The sequence below is a fragment of the Anas acuta genome, chromosome 6, assembly GCF_963932015.1.
Source record: "Anas acuta chromosome 6, bAnaAcu1.1, whole genome shotgun sequence".
NCBI lineage: Eukaryota > Metazoa > Chordata > Aves > Anseriformes > Anatidae > Anas > Anas acuta.
The window spans coordinates 34,091,719-34,109,096 of NC_088984.1; positions in this window are offsets into that span (position 1 = coordinate 34,091,719).

The window sequence follows — 17,378 nt, forward strand, 5'->3', positions numbered from 1 at the left end:
GCCCAGAGGATAAAATGTAAAAAAAATTGATAAAGCACTGCAAACCACATTTTTTCCTGAGAGCACCCCACTAACTAACTGAGAAATACTTGGTAGAAGCTGTCTACACAATTTAGATTTTGGCAGAGCCGCCAGATAACAGATTTTTGTAAGCTTATACATGATAAATAGCTTTCTCTTTAGTCATTTTCATTGCATAAGATCCAAGAGCATTGTTTCAAAATACATAGATACAGACACCATGAAGTCTCTCTGAACCACTTAAATACTAGATATAAAATTTTCTTTTACCAGTCAAGAAACAATTGTGAGTTGCTTGCCTTCTAAACATCTATTTCTCTCCCTATAAACCATAACCTGAACTCCAAATTTTTCAAGTATCATTATTTTATAACAAAGTCTCAGCTAACTTACATCAAATAACCCTTCAGCTAAGGCATGGGAATGGAAAACTTAAACAGAAAACACTGCTGGGAGAAAAGTAAGCAGGCAAGGTGAGTAACAAGTAGGAGGATGATACGGGCACAAAAAAAACACCTCCTTGAAGTACATTTTGCTTTCCATTCACTAGATATGTGGTAGTCACATAGCCATACTCTTTTAATTTGTTTTATTTTTGCCTTTATTTTTTTCTCCCAAGGATTAAATCTTGCCTATCATTTCAAGAAGCACACACAGACACTTTCCAAAATCAAACTTGATTGATAAGGAGAAATACGAGATGATACCGTAAGAGGGAATAAAGTAGAGGGTATTTTTTTTGACAATTTGAGAAACAAAAGGTGTAATCAAGAGAAGTAAAGTGAAGAGGTAGAAGAATTTTTGTGGACTTAATTAAAGAACATACTGTATTTTTAAAAAATCACTTTAAGAAGAAAGCAGCAGGTGGTGTCAGCAATACCAATTTAGTGAGAGTGCCCTGTGCTTTTTAATAAGCTAGTGCTTCACAACAGCACAATCATTTAGATGAGAACAAATAGCACTGTGGAAAATAAACCTGACCTTGGAGTTTTATGTTAAAAAAAAAAAAAACACCATACCATCACCACCAAAACAAAATTATACCTCAAGAAGAGAAATGAAATACCAGGCAAAAGAGGCCATCTAAATAACACATTTTACTGTCAATTTAAGATATGGTCAAATCCATATTACTTTTTGTGAGCTTTTGAAATTGCTTTAATAGTTTTCTATTAAGTCCACAGTAATCAATACAATGCTTTCAGAAATTTACAGGAGATTGAGACAGTGGGACTTAGCGACCATCAGTCAGATAATAGTTTGGTTTAAGCAGATTTAATAGATTCCCTTTGAATCACTCTAGGCTACTTGAATTTGCTTTGTCATGTGGAAGGCATTTCATCATAACACAAGTGTCCTTAGGTCATTAACAGAGCCTAAAACATCATACTTAAATGAAGCAACTGACTCAGCAAGTATTGCACTGGATGAATACAAACACATGCACAGATAGGCAAAGAAAATGCCTCAGTCAAGGTGTGATCAGCTGCATCAGATTGTCAACTATTTATTACCTGTCCTAAACTCCTGATGATTTATCTCATCCTTCTTTCACCATGTTACCGTAAAAGCTACTCTGTAGACATACCTTTTGGAAGCTAAAATCACCTAACAACTCCACAATCAATATTTGCCATGGTTAACAACCTTTACCACAAAGGATATTTTTCTGTTTGAAAGGCTTCACTCCAAGATAGCATATGCAGACAATGCCCTCACACATGCCTGAAAAACAGTTTAGCATAAAATAAACAATAAATCAATTTAGAAAAGTAATTTTAAACATGATGTAAAAATAGACAAAGATTAATACAAATCCAGAGGGTCCTAACAGGACCTAAGGTGGCTCCAAAATGCATGCAAGTGTTTGTGAGGCAAAAGAAACTGATACCAAAATGAAAAAAAAAAAATGTAAAAAGTTAATTCCCCACAACTCCTCTGCCCCCCATCTGATTGGAAAACTGATGGTACTTAGGATTTTTATGTTTTGGCACGCATAGTGATGCCACAATCATCAGTATAAATTTGTATGGGCTACCATCTTATTATCTCATTTAAAGGAAGAAGTGACAAGAAGCAAGAACTACACCGTATTTTCAAAGATGAACTGGAAAGCACCTAGCTGATATCCCTTTTTGTTTGTTTGCAAACATCCTCTGTATGTGTCAATAATATTCTTATGTTATAAATACTGAAAATACAGAACAATAGATGTGAAAGAGCTCTGCACTTGCAAAAGAAAACTCTGTAGTTTAATGAGTATAATTATATGTATAAATAATTATGTGCAGTTATAGATAACACAGCTGATCTCTGCATGGGAATGAAAAGTAGATATGAAAAGTAGAGATTTACATTTCACACCAACTCTTCATTCACAAGGGTTGTGAGGCACTGGAACAGGCTGCCCAGAGAAGATGTGGATGCCCCATCCCTGGAGGTATTCAAGTTCAGGTTGGATGGGGCCTTGGCCAACCTGGTCTAGTGGATGGCATCTCTGCCCGTGGCAGGGGTGTTGGAACAAGAGGATCTTTAAGGTCCCTTCCACGCCGAACCATTCTGTGATTCTGATACAGCTGGTTATGATATGTTATTTTTGAATGACAGGTCTGAGTTCCCTTTTCTACATTACTATATGAAACATTTTAATATTCCTTCAGAAATACACAGAAGTTTGGCTTCAATAAGCAGAACTTCTGAGACTTCATTGTACGTGCTCTAGTCTCTCCTAATATTCTGTAACATCAAGAAAATCATTAAATTCAAATGTCTCAGTTCACATTTTTTGCTTTGAATTGATTCTGTTCAATAAGTTCTAATCTGATGCTTTGAAGATGAAATGGGCCATATTAAATGTCTATATGTGTCTAGAATAGATGTTTCCAGATGCTCAGATAAACAAAGTGAACTCATTGCACTCACAACTGGTGCTGTATCCTCACTCTGAAGAACATACTTATTTCTTCTCTACAGAACAGGAACAACTTTTTAGAGAACTTAAACTTCTTCACAGTCAAAGGTAAAGCACCTTTTGCTTATAAAGCTTGGGGATTATTTTGCACCCACCCCCCAGTCTCCATCTATTTCCTTGTTCTCAAACATATTAATATCCAAGACAACTACAAAAACAACTGCCACTATCAATCCCCTAAGATAATTACATTGTGCACTGTAAAACATATGAGTATTTTGGAAATCATGTTATTATTTAATGTAAATACATATTTAGTAAATTGATGACCAAGTCCACACTGATCTGTTTGCTTCTTCTGTTAAATTTAAGTTTTGTTGTTTGTTTGTTTGTTTGTTTTCCAGCTGTGGCAGAATGCACCCAGTGCAAACATAATCCTGGACTTGACAGCACAGTGAAAATTCATTAGTAACACATTAGAAAGTTTTCAAAAGATTTTAAAACGTTGTAACTTCATAAACTCTCAACTGCACGTTTGGTAAACTTGATGGAAGAAGTCCAATTTTGGTATCAAATTTATCATGCACATAGTAGTCTTGCTAGTACAGACGCAAAAACATCCACATGAAGGTCCCAAAAATACATGCCCAACAAACAAGGAAAAATGACCACACAAATTGGTTCCATTTATGACAAACAGGTCCAAGTTTCTATGTTGTCCACTATGCTTGGCCTAATCACCAAGCTCAGTAGCTTCAGTCTGATAATCATGCAACTTCTACTCAATGGTAAGTTGAGGGTATCTGCACCACATGACATACCTAAATATCACACACCGTAGCATAAAAGTACAAGCAAGTCTTGTCTGAAAAAAGTTCAAAATATGCATATAACTTTATTTTTGAAAAAGTATTTAAAATAACTTTGAGAAATCAACACCAAAATATCACATTATTTTGCACTGGCAAGCAGAACAAAAATCACCACCTCCTTTTACCATCAACAGATATGCTGGTGGAATAAATATCTTCTGCGCAATGCAGAGTACCTTTAACTGAAGAATATTATTCAATTCAAGAAACTGAATAATATTCAAGGAATATTTGAGGAATATGATTCTGACGGTATAATAAAATTAATCTACATTGTTTTGAAATTATACCAATGCTAAATAATAAAGAGAAAAATAGTAATGCATTTGACATTCCAGAAGAAAGACATCCAATAGTTAAACATGGAGTGTTTACCAGATGAAATTTAACTATTGCTGGAAGAACCACTTTTTACAAATACAGGCAAGATTTCTACTCCAGATTGCCCTCACTGCCTAAGATGCAATGAGACCAAGCATGCAGAATTATACCATGAGAATACTCTGAAAGTCTTTGAGCCTGTCTGCTGTGAAGCACAATTAGCCATCGAGTCAGTTCTCTGGCACACACTGATACAGTTCCCCAGATCTTCTTTGTTGGTAAGCGAAGTTTCCAATGTACAACACAATCATCTAGTTGTTTACTATTTATTCACTAGTGTGTTTAAATAAAGGATGTTTAAACAATAAAAGTTCTGAAGATGCTTAATTAGTTTTAATTTATCTCTGGAATAATTAAAATCCCCGATGCCTCTCTCTACTGAGTGCAAAGGTCTATGACTCTGTTGGCTGTGCATCAAGATCAACATTTACATTATTTTGGTGGATTAAGATCAGATGCCAATATTATTCTTCAGTCTATCATCAGTGAAATTTCTGCCACTGTCTGGATTTGGTCATTTCCCCAGGCATTTTGCTTTTACTTTAAAGCAGCTGTTACTTTTTTTTTTTTTTTTTTTTAATTCTGTCTTTTCAGAAATTTGTTAGCTCTAAGGACAAATGTGATTTTGAAACCTTCTGCATTCATATCAAACATTGGTGGCAGTTTCAATAGCATCTGTTCTATACTATGTATCATACCTGACTCAAGTACATGTGGATCAAGTACATGTGTTATAATGTGTTATCAAGTACATGTGGAAGCAAAATCAAATCAGGTAACTTACTGTATCTTACTTACTAGCCATGTTCTCTCTTGCATATGGGGAGCTAAATATTCATAAATTCTGAGCAATTAAAAATAATGAAATAAAATTCTGTGATGCTGGAGTTTGGAATTAGGTATGTCAGAGATCAGTAAGATGTGTGAACTTTTTTTTTTTTAATCAGGAACCCTTCACAAACACTGTGGTGACAAAACATTTACTACAAATGCATGCAGATCAGGATGCAGAAGTCTGAAGAAGCAACTACAGCAAACGTTTGTTCTAGACACATAGGAGGATAACTTTTAGCTCTATGTATTCTATCCAGTGATGCATTCAACACAAAGTACCAAAACCCAACTCTCCATTCATAATTTGCTCAGGGGTATTATCCTGTATTTTGAAAAAACAGGTTTGTGGATCTGTGCCAAAAAATAAAAAAAAATATATAAAAAAGACAGGAAACATCATTTTGCCAGGAAACATATTTTCACTGTCTTTTTAAGCCTAACAAGACTCTGAATCTTGCTTGCATAAACTCCTTATTACCCAGCTCTCTTCCAGCTGTAAAGTATAATCAGTCTCTTTCAAAATCTATCACTAAATGCAAATGAAGACCATGAAGAACCTTCTGTACTTTTAATAAGGTATCACCCAACCTTTATTAAAGTATATGCTATTAAGTCTTCAATGACATAATGGACAGCAATTCGTCAAAATCACAGACTTGCACAACAGTTTTTGAAGCCTGAAATTACAGAAATGGGAAAGGTAAACTAGAACAGACAAATAGTGGAGATTTTAGTTTGCCTTATATAAAGAAGTTGGGGATGCCCCATCCCCGCAAGTGTTTAAAGACCAGGCTGGATAGGGCCCTAGGCAACGTGGTCTGGTCGGAGATGTCCCTGCCCACAGCATGGGGTCAGAATTGGCTGATATTTAAGGTCCCTTCCAACCCAAACCATTCTTTGAGTCTATGCTAACTATTTTTAAAGTAATCTAATAAAAATAATATAAAGTAATAAAGTAATATAAAGTAATATTTTAAGTAATATTTGCATATTCACACAATTTTTATTGCTTATAAAATATTCCATTATTATTTTACCTCAGGCAGCTGAAAAATACCCCAGCTTTTAGCAGAAGAGTCACTGATGGAAGGTGGGGAGGAAGAGGAACAGTGTGGTACTAAGACACAAATAAGAAGCGATGAAGGCCAGGGAGCAGGTGCTTATTGCAGCAGAAGTGATCTGGGAAGTTTGCAGATAAGCAGGCCTGGGGGGAAGGTGTTCATCAATGCCAGTACACAACTCAGGGAGAAAAAAGATTGTTGTTAGAGGAAATAGGTTGTATTCATTTTATCCAGGTAATGCTAAACTCATTGTACAACAGCTGAATTGGCAAGTCAAGATGAATAAAAGCTTCATCATCTAACTACTGAATCACTGTCCTTCAGAGAAATAACTTGCACAATGAAACAAACCATACACCACTTCACACTGAAGTACTTGCAAGAGCTATTTCCATTTCCTTAAAAATAACGGTTATATCCATACACGATCCTTTACTCTGTGGACATTTTAATGCCTTCAGTCTGTGCACCTTAATCTCATTCAGTTTGTATAACTTCTCTGTCCTAGTTAAATCTATATTTTCCCAGAATTAAAGACAATTTATATCATGAGCTGGGAAAATGGAATATTTTTTTTTGGTATGTTATACCTGGTCAAGTATTTTTAGGATCAGGTCTTTTCATAATCTGAAAATAAAATATATGTACATGTAGGCATTGACTCTTTGCCTTACCTTATAAATATTACAAAGTAAAATAAAGTACTACTTTCTTCTTTGAAGTCAGTCTTTTGTAAAGAGCTTTAAAGTTAAAACTTACATTCCACAGCTTATCCGAGACACTATGTCTTTAAAATGATTCAGTTTAAGCTTCACCAATGTTCTTTTGAATCTAATTAATCAAATTCATCATTGATTAGTTTGAAGCGTAAAATCTAAGTTAGCCCTGAAATGATTTACTGGGCTAGTCTTCTGGATCATGCTTAGGAAAAAAAATAATCATACCAAAACTCTATCCTTGACTATGTAGGAAGCTTTGACTATTTCAGTTACATAAATAGTAATCAGGTAGTAGCTAAATTCCTAATATCACAATGAGCCAAGACCATGCATAAATGTATTTTAAAATTCACCCACGAACACTGACTCTGTAAATCAGAGATTTACAGATAGATGCATAAAGATCTAGCCTGCAACATCAAGTGATGGAAATTCTCTGCAGGCTGCACCATTGGCCTGCCTAGAATTATGAAATGCTCAATACACACAAGCAGCCAAACTTCTGAAACCACTAAAAGAAATCCCTAAAGTTACTGTGTTATAAATTTTCTGTTCTTTGGTGAGCATGATGGATCGGTCTGTTAGATTGCATGCAGCCCCAGATGGCTGGCTGGTTAAAGGGTTAAATAGGTAATGGATGTTATTCATACGGAAATCTGCTACATCCCAGTCCAGGGAAGAATGAAAAACAAACCAAAGGGTTCTCTTCAAGGATGTTTTTCTTTTCTCCTGTTACTTGTCTGTATCTGAAACAATACACTTTTTACCTTAGGGCAATGCATTATTGACGAGAGCATTATGTTGGTGAAAAGCTGTAAGACTACTTCAGATGAGGAAGATTGGCTTCAGCCTTTTAGGCCCACAAATTATGAAGCCTACACCACTAGAGATTTACTTCAATTTGAGCATTCAGTTTAGGCAGAAGCCTGTTTTAGTCCTGAGGGCAGCTACCCTAATCTGGGAAATTTCTGAAGTTTTGTTTGTTTCTGAAACTCACAGGGTAGTTGTAGGTCCTCTTTTTAAGGATTTACATGATTCTCAATACCTACAAGGAACAGAACAAATTTCTCCTTGGGAACCCTAGCTTAAAGATATATTGCTAAAAATCTATATGAATTAGACATTACCACTATAAAGAAAGCATTTCAGGCCTGGAAAATCCCATCTCTGAAACCCATTAAATGTCTACAAATGGTGTTCTCAAAAAGACTGCAGCAAACACAAGGTAGGAATCAGCAGTCCATATTCAGTATGACACAGGAATTGATGAGAATATCCTAAAATATGCTGTTCTTCTCGGCTTTCCCAATTCCTTCTCACCATTAGCTTTTTGCTAAGTATCAGTCTTATATTAAAATCTTGAAAATCTGGGGTTTTCATCTTCAGGTTTCCTTGGTGTTGTCATTGAAACAGCAAAGTCACAATAACAAAACTTTTCGTTTGTGGAAAGACCCAAAGTCTCATTCAATTTGTAGTTACTATTTTCATGTATATTGCTTTTATTCCAAAACTGTTTTAAAGCCGTATCACTATCAGCTCTTAGAGCACAGACACAGCAACATTTCACAGAGATTCCAGTGGGGAATTGAGTAATCTATGCAAGAAAGCATTAAAAGGAGCAGTTGAAGTAACTACAGCTATCAAGATCCTTTTAATATTTATTAAACTGTTCTTGAGTATAATTTTGCATTATTACTTTCCTAACAATCCTCATCTGGATTTAAACTTTTGTTTGTTTGTTTCCCCCTCAATTTAATAAGTAATTAAGCAGGTTAGGGAGTGATAAGAATTATTTTTAGATTTTGGTCGTATTTTCACATGTTTCAAGAGTTAAGGCAAGAGTTGATCCTTAGCTACAAATTTTGTTCGTTTTACTGTTTTTCTCACTGAGAGAATTCTCTCTAAACTCATTTTAGGAAGCTCCTAGAAAATTTTAAGATTAGTTTTACATTCTTTATAAATGCTCTGATTTGCATTAGCAACAAAATGAGTTGTCATCAAAGACTAGAACAGGTTGGCCTGTTACTGCAAGGTTGTAAAGTCTCCATCTGTGGAGCTGCTCAAAGCCCACCTGGTTGCAGTCCCGGGCAGCCTGCTCAAGCCAAGAAGGTGGAACAGAGGATCTCAAATCTTGCAACCCCACTAATTCTGTGATTGGTATTCTCCTTAACAGGGCGGGAGAAATGGTGCTGTTCCACCAGAGGTACTTTGATATCACAGACATGTTATGAAATAAAAATCTTCATTACATAACAAAGAGGATAATTTGTCAACTTCAGGAACTCTTCCTGCATTGTAAGAAAGCACTGTCTTCCCTAATATCGTGTAATTATCTATAGTAGGAATGATCCTAAATCATGTCTTCCAATTTAAGTCTCTATAGTTAAACATCATTGAAACAAAGCTTAGATTTCACATATGCTTTTTACAAAGTTAAATGACAGATACTGACATATCTAAAAGTCAGTCATTACTACATAGAACTTTCAAAAAGAAATACAGTGATATCATTGGAAATACTGGTCTTCTTTTTATTAAGTAAAACAGTAGTTGACGGGTATAACTATTTTGTAGTCTTAATGATAACTGGTTCTAATATCATTGAGTATGGATCATCAAGGATCGAGTATGTCACTCTGGTCTAGCAGTGATTTTGAGAAACCTTGTAAAACAGTCTGTGTTCACTCAAATTTCTGGATCGTATCTGAACAATTACTACGTGTTATTCAAAGACTTTAGTACTGAAGAAATACTAGTTTTCAAAAGGAGCTTGAGAATATGAACTTCTCCTTCCTCTCCCACAGAAAAGAAAAAAAAAAATTCTTCTGTATACATTCCACAGCCAAGAAAATATATAGATTCAGTGTGCAAAACTGTAATAGAGTTGCAAGCAAATCTCACCCAGCACTATTTTGTCATTGGCACCATACAATCATATGGAAACTTATCACAGAACATAAAGAACACCTGAAAGCATCATCCACCCTGCACAATGTAAGGAACTCAGTTTTTTATAACTACTCATTAACTGTGCATTTGCAGGCATTCGTATGGTACTTGCAAGTACATAAATAGGATCACTAAAATCCAAATATAAAATGACTTAGTCACAAAATTGTTTTCCTAATACTCTTCTAGAATCATCTGTTTCTAATGTTCTTCGCTGTACTCATCAAAAAAATAAAATAAAATAAAATTACACTGAGGGCACAAACACCAAATCCAACCGTTCAGCAGATTTAAACACAAAGAGCCTAAATGCATATATCCATTGCATCCTCACAGTTTGCACCTTATCTCATCTAAAAGCCCTGAAATAAGAGCTGATGGAAGGCGTAATACCCCAAATATCTCTTCATTGTGTTTTACACACATTTTTTGCTTTTATATATATACACATATATATATTTTCATTATCACTATAAAATACACTCCATACACTATATTGGCAATGAAGTATCCATTGTGAAAAATGGCAAAAATAAAGAGCTATATGTGGATTTATCTCTGCTTATCTGAATCCCAATACTTGCTACAGATCTGCAAATATATAATAGAGGAACAATTTTAACTCCTTGTTGATCATTAACTGTATAAGAATCACAATGATCATCACGAAGCTACGTGGAAGTATCAGACTTCATATGTTTATGTGGTAGAAAGTTGTCTATTATGTGTAATGTATAAATATATATTACTTGAAATCTATGAATGCCTAATTCCTATCCCAAAATAAGACTTGCTAAAGTAATTGGAACACTTTTTGCAGCCAAACAACCTATTTCAGAACTACAGTATATATGTTATCGTTCTCCTTCAGAAGGCAAAACACAGATGAGAAGCAACAATCTAATACTGCCAATGAAATTGATCACTTCAAAAATAGAAGTAAAAACGCAGCATAATAGTAGTAGCTTGGCAAAGCTGGTCTTTCTTTAGTGACAAGAGCACCACCTACAGACTAACCAAGTCATCCTTTCATCGTGTTTGCCCTTCCAAGAGCAGCTTAGCTTCTAGTTTCCAAAACTATAATATTTTGGTTGTCACAAATGCATACTGAGCAATAATGTAGTAATTGCACAGAATTTATAGCTGCTAAGGGGCTGGCTATATTCCTTTATTTATTTATTAATTTATTAAACAAAGTAGTTACAATTTTAGACTGTCAGCTCTGGCAAAAACTTCATAAAGAAGAGACTTTCAGTAACACTGCGTTTTTAAAAATATATAACTTTTTCTTAGTTATCAGTATGAATTGTGTGGAAAGAATTACAGCACTGATTTCTACTAAGTTGCCTTTAACATTACTGTGTCCTTTCTGTTTTGCTAGCTACAGGTGCCCTTACAACGCAGTAAGGAGCACACACTGAACCCATTAAATGCTCAGAGTGCACCAAGTCTTTTCACTGGTATCACTGACATTGTTGAGGCTGCTGCACAGGCCACACATGAGGTTCACAATTCAATATTCCGGGACTTATTTCATGATCCATGTAAACATTGAACCAATGATAAACCCACTGATTAAGCTGATAATAGGGTGCAAAATAACAGAACATTAACGTGTCCTGCTAATAACACTGAACCAATCAGTACTGTTCAACTAGTTTTTCTTAAAATAGTAGGCTTGTCACTTCATGAAAGCAAATACAGAATTTCCCAATTCTATAAAAGCATCAAGATACTGGGTGGCTATAAAATTTAACCTAAAGATGGTTAATTAAGAAAAAAATCAGGCAAACAGCTTTTTCAATGATGTAATGAGTAAGACACAGGAATGATACTGACTTATTCCTAATTACTTCTGGTGTTTTCCTACTTTCAAAGTAGGTTAAACTAACAGAACAGAGAAAACTTTTAAGAAGTTTTTAGGAATAACCACATAGATTAATTATTCTGTAGAGTTGTTCACAATCAGAACAAAGCATAAATAAGCTCTAATTTCAGTTTTTGCTTATTTACATGAAGTACATAACATCGGTTTTACCATTTCACATTTACATTTAAGGCCACACAACAATGAAATTTTCCCCATCTCTCCCACTGCACAATAGCATATGGGAGTCAAAACTCCTGCATTTTCTGTTCTTTTCCTTGTTACAATAATGTAATATTAACCTCACAGGATCCTGGTAACTTTCTTAGCTAGTCCAGAGAAAGATACATAAAATCTAGTAGTATTTCTTATTTGAAAGGTCAGATTTACAACACGTCACCATCAAATGTGTATTTCCTCAATTTTTTCTTGTCAGTCATCTGAGGAATCTAAGGACAGTAATACACCTACTTTATGGAGAAAATTTTGGCTAAGAGACTTGCAAAAAGGATCCAATAGTACAACCTAACAGTAAAGACGACAGCCTGCTATTGGGGAACGTGAAGAACATTTGGAAGAGATTAATAGAAAATTTTCATTTTCAATGTTTTGCAACTAAAATTCAGTTATGTAACCACAAATACGCCTCCAGGACCAAGATGGTCTTTCACATGCATCTCAAATGTACAGGTGGTAAAATTTTGGTCACTGCCATTTCTTTTTTGCTCACAATACATTACTTGTTTTACAGTAGAATTGCAAGTTGTTGACCATTACCCCACTACGCAAGAACTGCAAAAAAGCAAAATAAATGGGGAGTCGTTGCCTCATATGCCAGTCATTATCCACAGCCATATGCAGAAGACTTCAGACACTATAACCAGACTGATAGAGGAACAACAAGACAGAATCTCTGTTGTCCACTTTGATAGTGTTAATACACTAGGCAGATGTTCAAGCATCACAAAGTTATGAGTAATTTTGAAAAAAAAATAACTTTGCAAAACTCCTCCACTTTCTGAGAGTAATTATCTCCCAGGTCTGTAAAGACTTTAACAGTATTGCAACTCATGGTTTATAGGATACAAAATTTTTTTCAAGTTGAAAAATCGCAAGTTGAGTAGTGGATGATGTGGACAAAAATAACAAGTTAGAAAAGTCATCCTTGCTGCACCAATCTAGACAGAAATGAGCAGGAAAGAATGAATTTGTCAAAGGCAGAAACATGGAGTTATGAAATGATGAGATCGCGACTGAGAGTATCAATTATGTGGATTGATAGGTTAGCTTATATCACATAGATGTTATGCAGAAAGAATGTGAAAGACCCACAGATGACCTGAAGGTGAAATGCTAGACAAGTTCTTGTCAAAAAGCCATGCATCAAATATAGTAATAAGCTTCTTCACAGTTTGAGTCAAGTTGTTGCATTGCCTCTGTGCCCTGTGGGAGAACTCAGGTGTTCAAACAATTTTTATATATAGTATGGTATTACATTCCCAACTGATTTCAAATAATTTCTTACTAAACAGCAATTTAACTTCTCATTCTCTCTTCTTTAAGTATGTAACTATACTACTTAAGTAAGGAAATTTCACTAACTGCAAGAGGCTACTGGAGAATGTATCAAGATTACAATTCCGAGTAAGAAAATACCAGTTTTCTGATTTTTTTCCAATTGACTGCCAATAAGCTTATGATAAATTTATGCAATCAACATTAAATTCATGAAAATAACAACCTGGCAGAGAGGATGTCTGTTTAACAACAGCTTAGGAGTGAAAAGCAATGCTATAAACTATCAGTTTTTGTCTCCTACAGCCATGAAAACCAGGGCAGAAAAAAGTATTTTTTTATTCTTGTATAAGCGAGACATAATCTGATGACTGAAATTACCATAAGAGGGGCAAAAAAATCATACCTCATACTCTTGCATTATATTCAATCCCCCTACATATATCCCATATATTGGGAATTGTGTTCTTACCTATGGGGAAGAAAAAAAAAAAAAAGAAAAAAAGTGCATTTTTCTAGTCTTAACAGGAGTAATTTTGTTCTTCCCTAAGCCAGGCACATACTGAGGATATCTATTAGATTTTCTTTTGATGGATTTTTCCCATTTATTTAATCCACCAAGGGTTAGTAGGGTAGTTGTAGGGAGTACATTTGCTAACAGTTGAGTTGTGATTATCACATTCATGACATTTTGCTCTTGCCAACCATGGCAGCAAACAAAAAAATATTGAATCTGGACCACTGTTCAGCAGGCTCCTGACAAACACTGCAAGACATGAGCGTGCAGTTATTTTCATAAGGAATTGAAACAGAGATGATAGAATTTCTTTATAATACAATGCCATGGACATGATCTTACTTTCGGCACAGTTGGTGACAAATTACTAGCAATTTTAGAAGCCAGAAAGTGCACCAATGCTGTTTCTGAATCAATGAAAAGCATTTCAAGCTTTCTAACTGTCAAGGTTTTTCTTTACCATTTGTCCCAATATTAAGAAGCTCTGCATTTTAGAGACTAGATTTTAACCTGACTTTTGTGAAATTATACATTGTGAAAACTTCCTCTATTCTTTCCCAATCCTAGTTAGTATTTTTTAGAATCTAGTAACTACTTTCAGATAGAAACAGAAATTGGTGTTTTGATCTTGGTGTTTATTTTCATTTGCAAAAGAGGCTTATCTCTGAAAACAGATGAAGCAAAAAGGGGATAATCCTGTTCACTTTTTTTTCCCAACTTCAAGTCCCTTCCAAGCACTCCTTCATCTAAAAGTCACCTGAAATTGTTTGGTTTTGCTGCAGTTTCAAACTACTTGGCTGTGCTGTGTTTTGATCATTTAGATATAAATGCTCCTGTGAGTCAGTGCTCTAGGGCCTGATTACTGATCAGGTGTCTATGTGTGGCTACTGTTTGACAATTAATCCAAACCACACCTTTATTTCCATAGAGAAGGTTATTTAACTGCTCAAAAGCAATAAAATTTAGCTACTGTGCAATCATTTTACTGGATTGAAACTTGACTTTACCACTCAGCTAAGCTGTCACAGAATTAGTTTGCTGGATGACCTATGTGCCTATAGTCCTTCTAACATTGGGTAATTCAAACCCTTTCATTGGGTATAGGCTGTGCTAACACCTAAAAGTGTTTTCACATTTGACAAATACAGTTCTGCTTGTCCAGTCCCAATTCCTCACCTTCTCCTCTAATCTTAGGCAGTCTTCTTATGACGATATCAAAGGTTTGAGCCATTTCATTTAAATTCATTACAATAGACTTTACTCTTCCTCACTGCTATTGTTAACCATATTAGAATTAAAGTATTTCTGAAAGTTTTCTTCTTACCTAAATCAGAATGTTTTTCATATCTTTGAAGTACTGCTATTGTTCAAAGTGTCCTTCCACTAAGATTCCTTTCAAAGAGAGTATTGTTAAAACTGTTGTCAGCTGAATCCAAGCTATTTTAGTGTCTGAAATTAATTCTCATCAGAAGTCTATCCAGACAGGCAACTCAAGATGATATTAAGCTTACAAAAAATAAGTTCTGAAAATTGATAGAACTTTGAACTACAATAAATAAATTTCATGACACCTTTTGGAGTTTTTTTTCTGTATTTGGACAAAACACAAAGTTCACTAATACAATACCTCTGTCCCCATATGCCTCATTAAGCTTCATGACAAACAATTCAGCCACATGACGTGCCTTCTGAACCTGCACAATTTTGCCAAGATGTCCCAATGACAATATACACAGACATTTGGACTGAGTTACTAAGCTTTTCTAACAGAAGTATTAAAACTTTGGACAGACCTAATATCCCTATGAAAGATATAATAAAAGTGAATAAACACTATAATATATTTTGAAACAATACGGGTATTACAAAAAAAAAAAAAAACAATTTTACACATGGGGCACAAAGAATTGCTATATACTACAACTCAGAGTGCCATAAAATTGAACTAAAATTAAACGATGTGCTTCAAGTAACAAAAAATTCAGTTTTGAATTATATTTGTCAGGAAAAAAAAAAGTAATTAGCAGCCAAATGTGAAATGCATAAAGACTATATTAATGCAATTCATTTACAATTTAAAACAAGTTCATGCCAAAGACAGAAAAACAAATAACTAGTTATATATATTTTTTTCAAATAATTATTTTCTTGGCTTAAATCAGAGAAAAACAAAAGATATAGCTACAGTATTTCTTAAAGCTTGCCAACTTATTTGTTCTGAAAAATGCTTCAAGAGAGAAGTCAGAACAGACCTAACAGAATTTCAGCAGAATAGAAATGGAGATTTTCTTGTTGGGTGACATTTATTTGATTATTTTTTTTCTTTTGAATGAAGTTAGTTTAGAGCAACACCACAAACTGCTAAAGACATGTTTTGTTCAGCTTAATCTTAAAATTAAATTAAGCTTTACCTTTTGAGATATGATCCTAATACTTTTGAATTTACAAACAGCAAAATGGGGTTAGACTAAGACAACAATAGAACATGTATATTTTATCACGACTTACAGCCGGCTGAATTTCAAATTAAACCTCTGGCATGAACAGTATTTGCAAAAATCAGGTAGTGGGACTTTGAGCTGCAAGACAGCAGTTGCAGGTGTGATTACTAAAATAGAGCACTGAACAAGAGTATCTTATCTCAGGTTACAGAATAAATGCTTATGCAAGCAGAATAGTATCCTCCTAGTACCTTTAGAAAGAGTATGAAGAATGGGAGTAAATGGGCAAATATAGGGAATCAAGGCAAACTAATATTTATATAATTTTATATGGTAAAAAAAGTAAACATAGCACTTTCTTCCAACTGACAGCCTGTCTGGGGACTCAGACGTTATGCATGAAGAAAGTCACCCCTGTAACTAAAAAAGCTGAGGGAATACAGCCAATATTGGAATGGCTTTTAATTTTAGCTAAACACTTTTTGAGCCATATTCTTTCCCATGTGATTAACCAGTCTCCATTGGAGATTACTCAGTGGCAGTAAGTGGAAACATGAGACTGCATAAACTCATTATTTATTTATTTTTTTAATCTATATCCTCAGACAGACATTCAGCTCTTCAATTACTGCTGTCAATCTGGCTATGCGGGGGTGCTGTAGATATTCTCCAAAGAAAATGTTCATTAAGTAACTCAACACATCACATCTGTCTAGCACTGTATTACTAATATAATGCTTCAACGTAATACATTAAAGCAGAAATACTACATTAAATAAAGTCTGTATCTGCAATCTATTTGACCAGTGGAGAACCACTATTGTCTCAATAAAATTACTATTTTCTAATAGTACAAATAGAATGATTATAACTTAACTATTAGATAAGTTTGTGGGAATTTGTTTGTTTGGTTTTTAAACAGTTATAAACAAGTTTACTGATCAAAAGTAATGATGATCTTGAAGGGCACAGTTTTCCATTGTTTTTTGTGTCCGTCAGACTTCAACTAAGCTGACACATGTGAAGCTGACCCTTGCGATTCCTGATAACTGTGGGCCACTGAAATGGTTGTGGTTTTGTCGGTGTTTTGTTGTTGTTGTTTTGTTTTGTGGTTTTTGTTTTTTTTTGTGTGTGTTTTTTTTTTTTTGTGTGTGTGTGTGTGTTTTTGGTCTGATTTCTTTTTTTTGTTTGTTTTATTACACTAAGCTTAGTGTATAAAACCAAGTCAGCATTTTGCCAGAAAAAAAAATAGGACTATAATTTATAAATTCCATATTTAAGGCAAGGAAA